A 20,194-nucleotide genomic window follows, 5' to 3' on the forward strand; every position below is an offset into this window, starting at 1 on the left:
AACAACACGCCCTCTTCCACATTCATTAAAACTTGCATTCTTTAAATTAATTGTCAACAGAATCACAAAATTAAAACTTGTCTTTTAGGTAGAGTAACACGGAAATAAATAGAAACATTACGGTACATAGCGCAAAAGGATGCTTTTAACCCTGCATTAATATACAGGCTACATTATCAATATTCCCAGTCAAAAATACAAAACACAACTACAGAAATAACGCTGATAAGGGAACAAAAAGTCACCAAAACCCATTTACGTCACAACTCCGTACACTAACCAATTTTCACGAGAACTCAATAATACATTTGAAAGTACGAAGTTCAAAATTGTGTTTCGTAGCAATATTAATTTAAAAATAAAAGTACAATGAAGAAAAACTGAAATCCTAATTCTCTTGGAGCCAGGTAAGCTATGAGATGATTTTAACCAATGTTACATTGGAGAAACAGGTAGGAACTTCGCAACTAGATGCAGAGAACACACCAGAAGCTGGGTGATCAGTCAACATTTTACATCCACAAACACAAAGCAGAGCGAATAGAAAATACAATGAAAATTTACATCATGCACTTAAAGGAACTACAATGGATATCTCGGAAGCAATCAATGTTTATATCAACACAAACCGTATCCAAAAGAAATTCTTAGTGAAGGAATGGAACTAAAGTACAAACAATATTTAGAAAAGTTTATGGACGTCCTTAAGGGAACAGACTGAATTTGAGAACCTCCCGACGGAAGGAAATAAATTAAAAACAGTAGAACTTTCAGCACAAATAATATCTTTGCGTAATAGATAAATACGATATGAAAACAGTGTAATGTAACATAGATGATGGAGGGCTGTCGAATACAAACAGTCCCGACCGCAAAGAAACATTTACTTTGATGGTAAACGGTACCTGTCGGTTTTTGACCATCCTCAGAGCTTCATACCATGATGGTTTGGAATGGCGGTGAATAGAGCTGGTGTTGAAGCTCCTCGAATGTCATCTGCCCACCAGCTTGATGATTTGACTGCAGGTTCATGGGTATGACTATTTTTGCTGCCAGTTTAGCTGCAAAGCGTGAAAGCAGATGAATTGGTCTGGAGCCTGTTATCATATCGAGCAACCATTCTATATATAGTCGTGTAATCCAACGTGGCCGCGCGGGATTAGCCGAGCGGTCTTAGGCGTTGCAGTCGTGGACTGTGTGGCTAGTCCCGGCGGAGGTTCGAGTCCTCCCTCGGGCATGGGTGTGTGTGTTTGTCCTTAGGATAATTTCGGTTAAGCAGTGTGTAAGCTTAGGGACTGATGACCTTAGTAGTTAAGTGTCATAAGATTTCACACACATTTGAACATTTTTCTAATCCAGCGTCAGCCTTAAGCTTTCGACAACTGTTACTGATATTTTTATCTGGGTACATTTATTGAGCCTGAGTCACATAACTAGAGTTCTGCTGTAACACGAACGCTATCACAAATGCAAAAGATGTTACGCATTCACCTTTGTTAACAATTCTTTGCAATAAACTCCGTCCACAGGTCTTGGCGGGCCTATCTGTACCTACGACCACCGTGTCATCCCCTGCCCAGTGCATGCGATATGCAGAGACAACGTATCAGCACACCGCTCTCCGATTCGGTGAAGTAGCTCCTCAGTTGCTACAGCGTGTCCCAGTCCTCCTACCAGCGAACAATCACAGGTATACCTGCAATCGAACCCAGGTCCGAGCATGGCAGCAAGCCGCGCTAATTAATTAGCTACGAGGGCGAACTTTGGTTCAATAATATTTATAGATCAACTGCAACAGTAGAACAAGGACGTGACCTGCCTCTGAAATCCTCGAAATAAAGGCAGTACCAAAGAGCCAGCATTTAAGTATTCCAGTGCTTCTAATGAGAAGTGAGGCCTTCTAACTAGACAAATACGAGCATCACAAAAAAGTAGACTGACAAACAAAAAGAGGGAGTTTAGTAATATAAAGTAAACTGATCTACATTAACTCAAACTCCCTAAAATATCAATTCAGCTTTCATTCGAAATTTTTTATTATAACAAGTATACAGGCATAAGTAAATAATCCTAAGTGGTAATAAAATGAAGACTGCCCTGAATGAAAAGCATATACGAACAAAGAAAGAATCTGATAAAAACTGTTTAAGGCGAGACGAAATCCAATTTGCATACTTTTATTCCATGCGTACTTATTAAGTTGGTAGCTTCTGTTGCATGTTATATTGAGAACACGCTATTCTGGAAAATAACACACGGTCGGAAATTATTCATCAAACGAAATTTATTGCTGGAAATTTTAACATGTTACAGGCTCAACTTGCGTTGCAGTTGTTTTTCATTAGTTTTTACTTGACATCATTCAATCATTTCGTGTAAACCGTACATCCAGATAGTTAATGTTCACAGCTGACATATATTGCGCCATGCATTGCAACGTTTTAAAATGTGTTTCTGCTTAGGGAAAATTTACGGCTCACGCAGAGTAATACAAATATTTCTGCCGCTGCGACACGTCCACTGAGCTATGAAATTACCGATTTCCAAGAGAATTAGAAGCGAAAGTCAACACACAACATTCTCTAATCTTTCTAATCCAATGTTGCTGGACTTTGAGTTTCTAACCAAATACGTTTCACCTGATTGCTTTAGACATCTTCAGTGGTCTATAAAGGAAGTAATTATTTCAATGATGATATGTTTGTATATAAACATTTCATTCAAAGCCGTTTGGAATTAAATATGTAGTCATTTAAAACATAATATTTTTGGCAGCACCTGCTTTCTACGTATTGTTACGTTATTGGCAGATATGTTTCTAGAATTCTTCGCCCATTTAGTGACACGAAAGACGAAAAGAAGATAACGGTTCAATGTCTCGTCGACGACAGCGTCCTCAGTATCGTTACCCAAAGCGTAGAGACCGAAATCAGCCGTGACCTGCCAAATTGACATATTTTCTTGGACCATTTAATAAATAAATTTGCTTTACCGACCGGAAATTCGAATCAGTCTTCATACGAATGTAGCTCCAAGATCTTATTCGCTGGTAACACTGACACATTTCACATGTTACAAAATCTTTACATTGCTACTGATGTGGAACCTTTCGATTTGTTCCTACGAAGAGCCTGTTACTTATGCACTTGATCTCACATTCAGGAGCTTCAGAAGATGATGCATAAATACAAATAACCATATAGAAGTTTTCCACTAATGTTTCAGTGGAAACGGATCATAAGCCAGACATTCAAACCGACGAGGTTCTTCTCTCCGTTCGCTAAACCAACTGGTGGCGCAGGCCATAATCTTACGGTTTTAATTGTTGCACGAACTGCAGTCGAAATTGTTTTAATTTTTCTACGCTATTTTCTGTGGTATTCCGAAAGCTCTTGGGTTGCCCGGACCGCTGGTTTTTTCGACCCTTCTCCACGGTCACATCTGACACGCTTGGTCTAACGGTACTAATCTGTTTACAGAGTCAACTAGAGTTCCTAAATGGTCCATACCAGTGCAGAGTGCTGCGTATGCCTGGATGTTGTTTTCCATAATCCCTTCTCAATGCACTCTGCGGTGATATGACAGATAAACGTATCGCATATTCCAACATCTGAAAATTGTCTTGCTTTATCACCAGTTTGTCAAGGTACTGCTCTCCCAACGCCAACAGGTGGGCACAGTGCACATCTACGAGTTTACGGCTCTATTCATGTATTAGTCATAATTGTAAGTACATGTATTAGAATTCCCTAAACGATTAATTCATTTATTATAGTCCTGTACAGCGATTCCGGTGATGCACTCCGACCATCATATAGTCGTATGAAATATATGAATGACTTATGCATCATGCTACCTAGCATAAGAGTCTCTTCTACTATGTGACGGCCGGCCGTTTTGGCCGTGCGGTTCTAGGCGCTTCAGTCCGGAACTGCGCTGCTGCTCCGGTCGCAGGTTAGAATCCTGCCTCGGGCATGGATGTGTGTGATCTCTTTAGGTTAGTTAGGTTTAAGTGGGTCTAAGTCGAGGGGACTGATGACCTCAGATGTTAAGTCCCACAGTGCTTAGATCCATTCGAACTATGTGACGACATGATGTGTAACTGGCTGACATATTTCATGCGACTTCAGAATGATCAGACTGCATAAAAGAAATTAGTGTATATCATGACGAAGATGTAAATGGATTAGTCACATCTGAAGATGGCAGTCAGTTGCCGAAACCGGTAACGTGATAAATAATTATTAAGTGGTCTTAACGTAAGAAATTTACATGCAAATATTTATAAGATCACATCGTCTCGTTTGGAAATATGCCAACCCGTTTTGATTGAGCCACTTACATTTCCGACTGCCTTATTAGTATGGCACAGTTGTTGCTCTCGTTCAGCTGTTAATTTCGTGTCATCCGGCAAACCCGGTCGTGTGTCGACTCGCCCTTCAGTAATATCTTCAGTATATTTTTTACTTTAAGCCACCAACCATTTACTGGGAGAGAGCAACACGGATGGTACATCGCACTGGTTGATGTATAAGAGTAACAAAACTATTGATCAGTGCATTCACGCCAGTGTTGTATCTTCCTCTAAATGTTCAAATTGTCTCTAAAATCAAATTGTAGTACTAATTGCCCTTCGTTCCTTCCGGTTGTTGTAAGTAGCATTTTATAGCATTGGTGGAACATAGCTAGCACCTGGCGTCATAAAACGGTACTGAGCTACGTCTTGCAATTCTCTTCATTGCACCGACTAGTGTACAGTCTCCAGTTACTGCCGAGTCTACAGGCTTCAGTGTTCGTCCGTCGTCTCCGAGACTTAGGTTCCATAGGCATAGTAGGTCGTCTCTGGAATCTACGTAGGAGTCTCTCGGAGGCAGAGTGACACGACTTTAATATTTTAGAGGACTTGTAGTAATTTCAAACCTCTAATTGTGCTGGACGTTTCACAAGAAGGAGCATCATTTAAGTTGAGTATTTCTTCATATTTAATAAATATCATTGTATCACTAACTGTTGGGAATTTTTCTGATTGAAGAACCAACGTCGTCCTCGTGAATTGCCAACAGATGACAGCTGCAGAAGTCAACAGTACAAAAGAGGCTCAGCAATTTGAGAACATCACGGTAAGCTGGTACTCCAAAGCCCCTCATCAGTGATGTAAATGCCCGTCCGAGAAAACGTGGTGCCGAAGTCATAGTTCCTGGACTATGGAGAAATGGAAGGAAGTCACTTTGTCGGATGTGTCTTGTTTCACAGTGTTTCCAACTACTTCTCGACCTTACGCTTGGCGGGATAACGATATGTATTGCTTGCTGCCAAAAGTGAAACATGGCAGAGGTAAGGTGATGATCTGGGCTGCCATGTAATAGTAGTCCATGGGCACGACGGGTACACTGCAAGGTCATTTAGGCTGTTCAGATGCATCTCATAACAGAATATTAATTCACCGATGCTGGTACAGCGCTACAGGACGACGGGGTCAAAGTTCACACAGCTTAGCCCCGCCCAGGTTAGGTCAGGTTAGTGGTGTTTAACGTCCCGTCGACAACGAGGTCATTAGAGACGGAACGCAAGCTCAGGTTAGGGAGGGATGGGGAAGGAAATCGGCCGTGCCCTTTCAAAGGAACCATCTCGGCATTTGCCTGAAACGATTTAGGGAAATCACAGAAAACTTAAATCAGGATGGCCGGAGACGGGATTGAACCGTCGTCCTCCCGAATGCGAGTCCAGTGTGCTAACCACTGCGCCACCTCGCTCGGTGCCCCGCCCAGGACTGGGCTTGTGAGCACAGGGATGAATTGCTGCAACTGCCCTGGCTACCACACGAGATTTCAACCTTTTTCAGTCATGGGGGTCTACTTTGGACCGAAAAGAGCTTGATCGTTATCCACGTCTGTTATCGTTAACTGAACGTGCCACTAATTTTCAGGACAAGTGGTTTGATTCCCTTGAAAATCGTACAGGAACTGTATTTCTCAATTCTGTCAGTGGATTGTGTTTTCTTACCGTGTAATAGGCATGGTAATGTGTTGCATTTCGGTTTTTCTATATTTTCGTCGAACATCTTTTGTCGATTTGACACCATCGCGAATGTTCATTTTGCATCACAGTGTGGAAAGTACTTGATAAATTTCCCCTCCAAGCCGATATGGGCGATGGAGCAATCATCCATTTATCCGGAAACGTAAACAGCCTCAGTATGCGATCATGGGACTACTTCTGTTACTACCTTTGACAAGATGTTGCCCCATAAGTTATGGATGGAACTTTGCTAATGCTTAGACGTACGTCGCGCTGCCAGAATGCAGGGATTCGTAGAACATCTGTAGAGTGAAAAAGGAGAACTTGAAGAGTTTTCGGTTATATTCATACGTTAATCACACATATACATGTAACAGGTCATAGTTTGGAAAATGTACACCTTCGAAAACGAAACTATCCCTTACAGTAGCGATGAATCGCATCTGAAGACGGCAATTAGATTTTCAAAATAAGTAATGCGAATAAACTATTGCATAAGAAGCTCCATTGGCTAAAAAGTATTAAAATAATTTTATATTACGCTATGGTTACACTTGATGTTTTTAGGGTAACAAATCTAATCAATTGCAGAAGGATGAACCGTGAAACAAACAAAAGTTACAAACTGAATATTATTTGCCTCAAGGCTAAGTTTTTACTTGAGACAAAACTAATCGAAGTAAAAGTTTCACAGGACGAAACATATTATCTCGCCATAATTCTTCCTCTTATTCATCAACGAAATTCCTCATTAAGATTTTAGTCACTAGACTGAAACAGAGAAACAGAGCGGTGTGCGTACTTGAGGAAGATATGAGGAGATGCCACATCATTTTCTGTGTATCGGCTTTGCAGTTGTCAATTATCAGCAGCCGCAGCAGTCACAATATCCAGGTACCAGAGTAAACTTTTACTCCGTAGGAAAGTGTGCGTTGATCTCAAGATTTCTGGAAGATTAAAACTGTGTACAACATCGGGACTCGAACCCGCAGGCATTGCATTTATCGGACGATTGCTCAACCGACTGATTACTCCAGCCACGGCTCGCGGTCCCGAACGTTGGATAGAAGTACTGCCGGAGGTAAAGCTGTGAGGGTAGGTATTGAGTTGTGCGTGGTCTGCCCAGTCAGCAGGAAATTCACCGTTGCGGGTTCGAGTTCCGGATAGGAATATCATTATAATTTCACAGAATGTTACACATTATCAAATGTTTATCCCGAGGTCTTCCATTCTGCTTTGTTCTACAAGATCCAGTTACATTAATGTGACCAGCTATCAAAAGCCTGATTAATGACGTTTTGCAGCGCTGGCGTACATGAAGGAAGTCACTGAGATTTTCCAAGCTACCGACGGGAATCGTTGATGACTCTAGTAAGGTATCCAACTGCGCTAGGTTTCTCGGCTGAGTATCCGTGGTGCGGACAGCCAGATCGACTTGGTCCCATAGGTTCTCGAACTGTTTTAAATCCGAGGAGTCCGTTGATCAGGCGAGTACGATAAACCTGTCCTTTTGCACTTCGAGCCAGCGACGTAAACTGGGGCTGTGCAACATTTAACATTGTCCCGCTGGTAGATGGCATCGTGATACTATCTGAATGCAGGGAGAGACATGCTCTCCAAGTATGCATGTTTGTGTTGATCCATTGTGCCCTCGAAAATGACGAGATTACCGTGGGAATATCACAGAAACGTTCCTCTGACCATAATGCAGCTTCCTCCTATCTGGACCTCTCCGACTAATGTTAAACGGCCGTACACGCTAACGATCTTCTATCGGAATGATACATAAAGCGTTATTCATCTGGAAAGGTCACCTGCCGCCACTCAGTGGATGTCCAGATGCGGTACCGCTGTGCAAATTCCAGCCTTTGCGCCGATGAGCAGCAGTCAGGATGGGTGCATGAACCTGCTGCAGAGAACCATACGCAGCAGTGTTCATTGAAAGGCGGCTGAGGAGACTGTTGGTAGCTCCTTGGTTCACCTGGACGTCCAGTTGCCTAGCAGTGCACGTCTATTCGGCTGTATATACCTCCGCAGCCAGTTTCGTAAAAAAAAATGGTTCAGATGGCTCTGAGCACTATGGGACTTAACTTATGAGGTCATCATTCCCCTAGAACTTAGAACTACTTAAACCTAACTAACCTAAGGACATCACACACAGCCAGGAGAGGCAGGTTTCTAACCTGCGACCGTAGCGGTCGCGAGGTTCCAGATTGAACTGCCTAGAACCGCCTGGCCACAACGGCGGCAGGTCTATTCGCCTTCGTACACCTCTGCAGCCATCGTTCAGCGTTGTATCTATCACAAGCGGTGCGCCGTATTTGCCTTGGCGCAATTTTTGGATAGTGCCATTTTGCGAAGTACTCTATACATTGCCCACGTCGACAGGAGAACAAAATGGTTCAAATGGCTCTGAGCACTATAGGACTTACCTTCTGAGGTCATCAATCCCCTAGAACTTAGACCTAATTAAACCTAACCAACCTAAGGACATCACACAAATCCATGCCCGAGGCAGGATTCGAACCTGCGACCGTAGCGGTCGCTCGGTTCCAGACTGTAGCGCCCAGAACTGCTCGGCCACTCGAGCCGGCGACAGGTGAACAGTTTACAGCCACAACGGCTTCGGAAATACTTCCACCCTTGGCCTGAAACACTCACTGATCGTCCCTTTAGGACGTCACATAAATGCCTCCGTTTCCGCATAACAACAACGGCTACTCCATTTTTCGCGTCCACCCCCGCCTCCTCGAGATACGGTTTATACCCCCCCCCCCCGTGCTAATGCTGCCACCCGTCGTCTGTGTGTGGGTCATGGAATGGATGTTGAGTCGAACATAGGCGGAGATCACATTAATGTGACTGGACTGTTTAATTTCTTTATTGAAATGCCACATTCGACGTCGAATAAGGGACGAACGAAGGAAAAGACAGCATACATATTGTTGTGGAGACGCTCTATGGCCCCCGGGGATGCTAATGGCACGTATTTTTAATGTTTCTTATTGGCATTCCACGATTTTTCCTATACTACAAAGCATTCATCATTATTCCACTAGTATCTACACTTACGGCTCAATTTTCACGTTATCAGTTTACATTCATTCAAGGTCTTGGTTTACAAATATTTACATTATGATTACTGCATTTCGACGACGCATTTCTTGCAGCTTAACCTTACCTCCCGTATTTATGGATACAGATTTTTATTCACTTGCTAGGGACAATATATTGCCCCCCCCCCCCTATTCGGGCAAAGGTAAATAGAAAAAAAAAATCACTACGGATTCCGTCTATAGCCATACTACTATCTGTTAATCTGTTTCAAAATGGTTCAGATGGCTCTGTGCACTATAGGACTCAACTTCTGAGGTCATCAGTCCCCTAGAACGTAGAACTACTTAAACCTAACTAACCTAAGGATATCACACACATCCATGCCCAAGGCAGGATTCGAACCTGCTACCGTAGCGTTCACGTGGTTCCAGACTGAAGCGCCTAGAACAGCACGGCCACACCGGCCGGCTTGTTAATCTGTTATCGGTTTTACTCTGAATTACGTTGAAAATTAAAAAAAATACAGGTGACAGTTTTTGAACTATACGAAAAAAAAACGTAAGTTAGTTACAACCAACGGCATGCACACACTTTATTCAACATGTGAAGGTCACTATAGTTATTCGGTTTCAGGTTATGTTATGTTCGATATACTGGCCATCATTGGCGATGATGTGGGACAGACGAATAACGAAATTCTGCATGACCCGCTCAAGAGCGGGAAAATCGATCCTGTCGATGACATCCTGAATGGATGTTTTCAGCTCAGCGAAGAGTTTGAAAGTATTGCTATACAACTTGTCTCTCATGTAGGACTACAAAAAGAAGTTGCGCATGTACAGATCCGGAGTATATGGCGGCCAATCGAGGCCCATGCCAATGGCCTCTGGGTGCCTCAGAGCCAGAATGGAGTCCCCAAAGTGATCCTCCAGGACATCAAACATTCTCCTACTTCGATGGTATCAAGTTCCGTCTTGCATGAACATTATGTTGTCGAATTCAGAGTCACTTTGGATAATGGGGATGAAATAATCTTCCAAAACCTTCACGTACCGTTCGGTGGTCACCGTGCCATCAAGGAGTATCGCACCAATTATTCAGTGACTGATAATTGCACACCACACAGTCACCCGTAGAGGGTGAAGAGACTTCTCTATCGCGAAATGTGTAATCTCAGTCCCCCAAATGTGCCGGTTCTGCTTATCAGCGAATCCATCCAAGTGAAAGTGGACTGCATCGGTAAACCAAACCATGCGTGCACATACTAATTCCCATCATGCCCCTCGGGAAACGGTGCAGATTGGACGTCTTACTGCAAACCATGCAGAAGTTGCGACGATTTTATTTCATATAGTTCAATAATTGTCTTCCTGTGTATACTTTACACGAAGTATGCATTGAGACCATACTGGTACACTGTTTACAGAAATACTGTTCGAAGAAATAGTCCTGTTGTAAAATTTTATAAGATATTGTTTAAGTTTGGCTTGTTTAAACAGTCTTTCTCGTTTCCGTTATTTATAAATCGTTGAGGTAAAAACATTTACCTGATAATTTTACGTCCTGTGCCGCTTATCACCGACGTGGCCGCTGCTGTGTCGCCGCGTCATTGAGTGTGTGCTGCACTGAATCCAGGATCCTCAGGCATTGTCTCTTGGCTGGTATGTCTCTTGTTGCGTCGTCTCGTTCACACCTGGTGGTACTAGTCCTTTGCTGGACAACTGCGTCAGATGAGGTAAACCCAGAATACTGCATTACATTCTGTACTAGCTCTGAAGTTAACGCTGTTGGAAAATGCGTCATGGTTAGTTATTATTGTCTAACACAGGCCCAATTCTGAGAGTACTTATTTATCTTGGGTGTCACTGTTTCATAAGCCTTGTACATTGACATTCTGCAGTAAGTTTATCTCACAGGCCTTGACAATAATTTTGCACTTCGTGCATTAATAAACTAACAAACAGTTTATGTAGGCCCTCATTTAGCATCCGTCTGCTAGTGAGCGTTCGTTTGCATTCCCTTTTTGGAAAACATTCCGCTCCGCGACCTAAAACTGTTCATGCCGACGCGTCTGTTGCTAGCGAGGAATGGTGGTTGTTGACTGCACCAAATACGGAATAGTTGCAAAAGCACTGACTGCGGACATAATATATTAAACCAATGTCTATACTTCGGTTAATGTCACTTCACAGTTGTTTCGGACCCTCTGAAACCCTGTTGGTCGCTACCATCGTGCTCGTATTGATGTTACATCATCTTCTTAACTCTATCCCAGAAAGCTTTCAATATTGCATCATGACTACGAAGTCTTTCGTGACGGAGTCCTTGCATAAAAAATTCTCGGTTTACTTGCCGCGTCAAATTTGGGTTACATCCCAAGCTTTCGATGACTACCTCCGTCTTATTCCTCAGGGGTACAACTGACTGTCGTGGACCGGTGAGGCTTCCGCTTTTATAAGCAGTGGACGGCTTCTCATTGGCTGGATGACGTCACGGTGAAACAGGCGCGTACTGAGGTGGGCCAGTTTATAAGACATGTTGCCGATCGCTATGTGGAACATCAGCGTCACCTGAAAAACAGGTATCTAGAAAAATCAGCGGTGGCTGAGCACAGTTTGTTACATAAACATAAGATTTTTATTCCATGAAACAAGACTACTTGCTCACGCTTCAAACTATTGTGACCCTGTCATCAGGGAAGCAGTTGAAATTAGACTCTGTGAAAATATTTTCAACAGAGACTCCGGTTATGCACTCAGAAATGCATGGAAGCGCGCAATTGATAAAGAAAGAGCGCAGTGGGAGGCGTCTAACATTCCACGCAGTTCTCCGCCTGTTGCGATGGATGGCGCTGCAAGCAACGCTGGATAAAGCGCGCAAACAAAATCTATGGATGCAGAGGCCGCCACCTCAATACGCGCCTGTTTCACCGTGACGTCATCCAGCCAATGAGAAGCCGTCCACTGCTTATAAAAGCGGAAGCCTCACTGGTCCACGACGGACTCGCACACGCTACGTGGACTTCGCGCGCCGGAGATCGTCGCCATCAGTGTCTCGTGTGTGCCGTCGTGTTTAGTGTTGAGTGTTCACTGTCGCACTCCATCGTTCACCTGTGCCATCGCCATCTTTAGTGTTTGTGCGTCGTGTCAACAGTTTGCAGTGTGGATTATCGTCGAGTGTGAACGGCTCCGTGTTTGTCTTTATGTGTCTACTGTTTTATTGCCCACCGTTCTGTAACTTATGTGTATTCTTTCTGTTATTTCTCATTGTGTATTCTATGGATGAAGAGCAGCGTATAATGCTGCTGACAGCCTGCCTGTTGTACAGGTTTTAAAATAACAATAAAGAAAAAAAAACGGTCCACCGCAGTCAGTTTTACCCCTGACGAAGATGACGGAGGTAGTCATCGAAAGCTTGGGATGTTATCCAAATTTGACGCGGCAAGTAAACCGAGAACTTTTATGCAATATTGCATCATGTTTACTACCCACTGTTTGTACAGTCTCAGTATATATTTAACACTGTTCTGAGCCATTAACATACTTCCCTATTGAAGTTCACATTAGTATACTCTATATCCATGTATTAACCAGAAAGTTTACTTTGCAAGAACCTCACGCAAGAGAGCGATTAATACGTGTCTTTTACAGGTCACTTTACTGAACACCAATATACAATGAGTTCTTTTATTCACACCATGTCATATAATCGATCGCTGGATCACTGTGACCTGGCTTACAAACCCTGGCATGACTTTTTCAATAGTATTTTACCTCCATTTGCGAATTATTTTAAGAAAATTGTTACCTCTTCTCAAGTGAGATTACATTTCGAAGTACAGAGTGCAAGTTCCTACTAATGAGCCAAGACAAGCGCCTCCATCCTTAGTTACTTAAGAAGTTTCTGTAACTAGGACTTCAAGATGGAAGCTGTGTATGTAGGAGTCAAACACAAAAACTATATGGTTTCAGTATTTCAAGAGATAATGCAGAAGAAACTCATGGAGCATTCGCGTACCTATTCTTTCCATTAAGTTTGTTCTGTTAAGTTACTATCATTAGTCACTTCCCTCTCTGCTATTATTGCGTAAAACGCAAAATTACCCATAAATGTTTCTTATAGAAATACAAAAAATTGTAACAGAAAAGAATATAATTACTATTTGATTTTTAGGGGAATTACTCCATTTAAGGCTTACTTAGGAATTTACCTCCTAATTATGTACTCGTACAATCTTCTATTGAATAGTTTAATTACCTAATGTGCGCACATCTCGTTAAATTCTCAAAAACCTCTTCTATTGTCTTTTGTTTGGATCTTGCCGGTCTTGGCAATTAAGGTAAAGGTGTAATCCAATCGTTTCTGTCCTCTTTGTCTAACGTTACCCCAACTGGTGTTTAGGTAGTCGAAGCAAGAGATCTGTTATTGTGTATGCTTTCGGGTACTATAACATAATCTGCCCATTTAGCGTGCTGTTTAGTGATGTAGGCTCTCACGAATCTATTGAACTCTTTAAATATTCGTTCCAACGGGGCTGGATACGTTTTATTTGGTCCTCCCTAAGGAAAGGTCTCTAACCGTACTAAGTAAAGTATGCTGCACTATTTGTGGTAATGGCCTTTGGCTTACCTTTCTTAGGTATGTAGTCTTTCAGGATATTCTCGGCAACAGAAACTGTTGTAGATGTTCCCATAGGGTATGGATTTACGTATTTAGAAAATGTGTCATATACAGGTAACATATACTTCGCACTGCCTCCTGCAGAGTGCAAACATCCGACTCTGTATACAGACATTAACTGTAGTGCATCTATGGCTATTTCTAGGGGTAGTTTATTTCGACAGGACGTATTTTGATTCTTTGTCTTTTGACAGCTATCGCAGATTCTCACGATTTATTGTAATCAGTGTTTTAAATTAGGGACATGGCAATATCTTTGTATCAGTACAATACACATTCCAGTGCCTACATTGTCCCAGGTCAGATGAGTATGTACCAGATAAAGTTTTCCACGCACGACTGCGGAATACACACACACACACACACACACACATCTTAGTGTCTACACTCATTCTGTAAAATAATACATTATCCTCTGCTTTTTACTTATCCCTCAAACCACTGGTTTTATCTTGTGACAACTGTGTTTGTATCAACACAGATAGGTTCTACGGTTTTTTTTTTTCCACGTGCGCAAAATTAGAAAATTTGTGGTAAGTTCGTATGGGACCAAACTGCTGAGGTCATCGGTCCCTAGGCTTACACACTGCTTAATGTAACTTAAGCTAACTTACACTAAGGACAATATACACACCCAAGCCCGAGGGCGTACTCGAACGGGGGAAGTCGCGCGACTCCTGGTAAGATGGCTTACACCGCACGGCTACCCCGCGCGGTTGACATGCGCAATAACTTTTCTCTGTTTACTTGGTCCTTTAGCAAAATTATTTTACACTCGGAGGTTTGATCAGTCAACTCTGTCAGTCCAGATCACCTTGTGGAAGACGTGATAATGCGTTAGCAACCACGTTATCCTTTCCTTTGATATACATTAACTGCAATCGATATTCCCGTGAGGTCAATGCTCACCAGACCAACCTGTCATGCAGGTGAGCCAGAAACTCAGGGCCTGATGGTCGTAGAACATTTTAACTTGTTTACCGTAAATATAAAAGTGGAACTTTATCATAGCCAACAAGACTACCAAAGCTTTCAGCTCGGTCACAAAATAAGACCTTTCACAGATCAAAAGTACACGACTTGCAAAACCTACAACTTTTATCCTCCTATGATCATTATTTTCCTCGACCTGGAATGAACATGATCCCAACAATACCGTTTATCTTTCAAATAAATCATTATTGTCTTTTTTTTTAAACTAAAAATTTTCGTAACTGTTCTCGTAAAACACTGTATTTATGCATTTCATAGCCACACGAACTTTTATTGTAGTTTCTGCACATCTCACTTCACTTGGAAAAAGTTGTTATTACATGTTGGCATGGGGACGCTACAGTAGCTCCAGCTGTACAAGAATCTTTCTCCTATTTTGCAAACTATTCAGAAGTTTCTGTGAAAAGAGATACTGACAGATCTAAATCCGCGACGACGAAATGTATTTCGTGTCTGGATCGATCCATGGGTAAAAACTGCCCCCTAAATGCAAGGTTCCAGACTGGAGGCCCTCTCCACTACCCAGTGTTAATTGTCCTGGATAGTTCGATTTAATCGTAGGTATTTCAACTTATGAAAATCATGGGCGCAAAATAACATAATTATTCACTTTAGATTTGGACGAACAGCAATGGATAATACTGTATATTCACTTTGAGGATGTTGATGAGTAGGAGAAGAGAGTTTATTAATGACTCGCTTATCCTTTCATTGGCTATGTCAAGACGTGAGACAGATTAAACGAGGTGAAACTGTAGTCACTATTACAAGAAACTCGAATTCTGTGACACTTGATACGGACTATAAATGGCTCGTACAATGAAACTAAATTTGTAACAAAATCTGGGAACAAACTAAGTAAAATTATCATAGTTATTAAACAACGAGTCAATAGCGGTTGAAATCTTATCGCAGTTTTATTCAGCAGATATATAAATGACATGATTTAAATGTGCAATTGGAGGCAAAAAAACAGCAGAGGAAGTCGAGCAGATACATGCCATTATTTAACGCATACTGACGACCGAGCTATAACAGCCAATTCAGAAAAATAACTGCAAAGAGATGTTTCTAAATTAAAAATAATTAGTCAAAAATATAATTTCTGAGTGTCTACTGAACAGACAACAGCACAGACATTCTGAGAAAAGCAACAACAGCGATCAAGAACAGTGATACAAAACAAAACTGTCAAGCAAGTAAGCCTTTTTTCAACCATTACTTGGACTGCGATATTTCTTTTGATCATGATAAAGACACAAAGATCAAACCTGCAAAATTTCAGGGTGTCTGTGGGACAGTAAAATTAACTTTAACCAAAAGGAGAAGTAGGGAAATGAAACTGAAATTCCTTAAAACACTAGCTGTTCTAATGGTACCTTATGGATATGAGACTTCTTTAACGAACAACGAAGACTCAAATCGAACAGTGACGGTGGTAATGAAATAGTTCATATCAGTTAACGGATGAAACCTAGAAGATATATTAACAAGAGTAGATATTGCGATAACAGAAAGAAAAGTGACGCATCCAGCCGAAATGGGATGAACATATAAATGAAATACAACACTGCTGACAACCGAAAAGAATTTCAGTATAAATCCAAAGACATAACGTACGTAGGTTAACTCAGGAGACGAGGGAGCTAAGTAGCTAAAACAGGAACGGTAGTCAATGAATTTAGATGTTGATTGTTGCAATAGGAATTGTGATAGAATCTCTCGGAAGGAGAGAGAAGGAGAACCCGGTTCAATTTCTGCTTCAGGTCACAGAGATGACGAAAACTCTTTATTCGAGGCCCCATCACGACAGGCAGTTAAGTAACAGTTCTACAGCGCATCGCCAGAAACCTATGCTCCATCGGGTTAGAGCGATAATGATCGCTATCCTTAGAGACTTGAATCACTCTCATGTCTGTATCTAGAGTTTCTAGAAATAAACACGCACGTGAATGGACGGCGATTTTCTAGAGGACTTTAGCAATACGAATGTGTCAAAATTGGCGGACGTTCCCCAGATAGTAGACTGATTACTCGATTCCAGAGAAGAATATACGCATCGACTGTAGTGAACATTGTTTTGTTGTTTTAGATTAAACGGGGTATACAGCAAAACTTTCGCATTACCTCTTAGCTGGTCTAAGAGAACAAAGTCGCTGACTTGGAACAGTGTTCATCTGTTGGACAAGTGACCAGCAACTAGCGTTCCCACTTTGCAGATGTTAATCATATAATCTCCTCCTAAGTTTAACACCACTGGAACGACTGCGGAGGCCTGCAATTTACGGCGGCGTCTTTCCAAAGCGGAGCTGTAAACGAACACAATTACGCTAACATTTCCGCACTGTCTTCGCACACAATATCAAAAGGAGCACGACCCAGATTATGTATAACGAGTTCTGCCAGCCATTTTGCGTGTCTGAGGATTAACTCTGCAGATATATTGCGGAAACAGAAAATCCCATTTCAGATGTCTGGCATTCCCGCTAAATTCGCCGTTACATTTAATGGTTTTCGCCTGGGCGTGGTCCTGCAGCAAAATTATATCGAGTCGTGCCTCATGTTCCCCTCGCTACTGCCGACCCCCCTCCCACCCCTTCACGCGTCCCTACATTTGCCTGCTCCCGGTCCCTTTGTTCGTCCTCGTCCGGCGCATGTTTGTTAATTAATGCCCGAATGTTGCGACGGAACCGTGAGCTTTGAAGGCTTCGCGAGAGCGGTGGGTTTCGTATCAGGTGGATAAAAGTGCTGCAGAGTTAACGGAGATGAGGCGAACTACGTACTTACTTCTGATATTGGCTACCGTCCAAGTTTCGGATTTATTTCCACTGCAACAGATATCCGCTACGGCATCTGCAGTACACACACACACACACACACACATACACCAGTCTGTATTTTCGAAACGAAGGTGAAATTTCTCTCGCATGTCGGTAAAAATATGAGCGCTCATCGGCAGCATCTGCCACTTTAGCACCTATTCAACCACATCGAAACTCTGAAATATGACGTGTGTTTGTATTTTTTTTTACTTTTTTATTATTAATTTTTTATTATTTTTTTTTACGAACAACGGTACCTTACCCAGCACAGCAGTTCCCTTCGGCAGCTATCCACCGACGGAGTCGTTGTTCGCAGTCTTGGTGGCAGCGCTGAAAGGCTTCAACTGGTAGGACCTTTAACAAGTCTTTCTCCAAAGTTCCAAATTGACGTCTTTTGAGCCATCATTCAATTTCGCGAAAACAATACATTCACAAGGACTCAGGTCACGTGAGTAGACGAGCTGCGAAACAACAGGAATACCTTATGAGTTAAAACATTCTGTGATCGAAGTGGCTATGTGACATGGGATGTTGACATGATGCAGCATCCACTTGTCTGCAATGTCCCATCTCGCTCGATTCACCCTTTTCCTGTGCCTTTTAAGGAAATCTTGGAAAAACACTTGGTTGACAATTTGTCCTGAAGGAATAAATTCGTTTTGCAAGATAAAACTATTGTCAACGAAGTCGTTTTTTTCGTCGGTTTTGTAAGATCTCCCTCAGCGATGTTCACCTTTAACGTCTTCTCAGCCTTCCAAATATGACTTTTGCTAGCCAAAAGCCTTGTGTTTTTGATAAGGAATCTTTACCATAGGCCTCTTTCCACATTTGCGGATTCCCCAAGTTTCACAGAAAACTTGATGGCATAACGTAGCTCTAAATTCTGCTGTTCCATTTTCGTAACACAACAAAAACACAATTTCACTGATGGAGCCACAAAAATCATGTAATGGCTGCAAGGAGCTGAAACTCGGAGTGAGCATCTGGAAGGGATGAGCACACCCGTCTACACAGATAACACACGCGTCTACATACATGGATGTTGACACTGAAATCATTCGTATGTCGGAGTAAAAGATAAGTAATCTGAAAATTCAGAGGCTTCCTTTACCAGGATACAAGATTGGCTGGCTGTTTCTCAAGGAGTTCCTTGAGTAGAGGGGGAGTGGCCATGTACTTAAAAACAGTATTCTATTTGCGTCCGTAAATGTATCATGGCACTGCAATGAACAGAAATTTGAATGCTGTGCAGGGGCAGTTGAATTTAGTGAAACTAAACTACCAAATGTTGTTGTTTATAGGTTCCAAAAACCTGGCTCCAGAGTGTTTCTGCTCAAGCTAGAGAGTGTTCTTGATTCACTTTATGGGAAGTACCAGAAATTAATTATATGCAGTGACTTCAATATAAATTTTGTATATGATGGTGCAAGAAAAAGGATGTTGGTTGATCACCTAAATTCATATGATCCGATGCAGACTGTGGTTTTTCCAAAGCGGTTGCAGGGGAACAGCAGCACAGCCACAGACAACATATTTATTCATTCTTCATTACTGGAGGGCATTCTATTAGTAAAAGACCACGATGCTCAAAGTTTATCACTAAAAGGCTTTAGTATTCAAACAAATGTCATATATAATTACAAACTATGTAGAAAAGTTAATCCAACAGCATTAGAAAGTTTTTTAAACCTTGTCATGGAACAAGAGTGGCAGGATGTTTATGGTGCCAATAACATAGATGATGAACATAATGCTTTCCCTAACACATTTCTGAAGCCCTTTGAGAGTTGCATTACATTAGAAAGTGGGATAAAGATATGATGTAGAACAAAGCGGGAATTATATCAAAATGTTGGAAGTAGTCACAATCAAGCTGCAGTAGCCCATTACAAACGGTATCGAAAGGTGCTTAAAATGTTATTAGGAAGGCAAAGAGTATGTAATATGGAAATAGAACAGGATAAAATTAAAACCATATGGTCAGTTGCGAAGGAAGTGTATGGTCATTAGCACAAGGTAGACGATATAAAGTCAGTTCGTAGTAAAAATAGTTCTGTTACGGATGAATCATATATATTTACAGCATTTAACAATCGTTTTCTGAGCATTGCTGGTGAATTACTGAGAAATTTAGTTTCTATAGGGAATCATATAACTTTCTTGGCAAATGCCTTTCCGAAATTGATGTCTGAAATACTCCCCTGTGATACAGACAAGGGGGAGATTAAGTCAATAATTAAATCACTGAGGACTAAGGACTCTCATGGATATGATGGAGTGTCTACCAGAATATTAAAGCACTGTGCTGCACATATTGGCCCTGTATTTAGTCATATTTGTAAATTTTCATTTAGGAATGGTTAGTTTCCTGAACGATTAAAGTTTATAAAACGGGAGAAAGAGGTAATTAAGTTTTTTGTAGGCCTATTTCTATGCCATCAGTGTTTTCTAAAGTTACTGAAAACGTTATATATGTGAGGATAATTGATCCTTTTATATCACAGGATTTCCTATTAAAAGTACAGTTTAGCTTTAGCATTCGTTTAACAACTGAAAATGCTCTATTCTCTATGAGGTACTGGATGGGTTAAACAAGAGGTTTCGAATGCTAGGCATATTTTTCT

This window comes from Schistocerca nitens, chromosome 8, assembly GCF_023898315.1.
Source record: "Schistocerca nitens isolate TAMUIC-IGC-003100 chromosome 8, iqSchNite1.1, whole genome shotgun sequence".
In the NCBI taxonomy this organism is placed as follows: Eukaryota; Metazoa; Arthropoda; class Insecta; order Orthoptera; family Acrididae; genus Schistocerca; species Schistocerca nitens.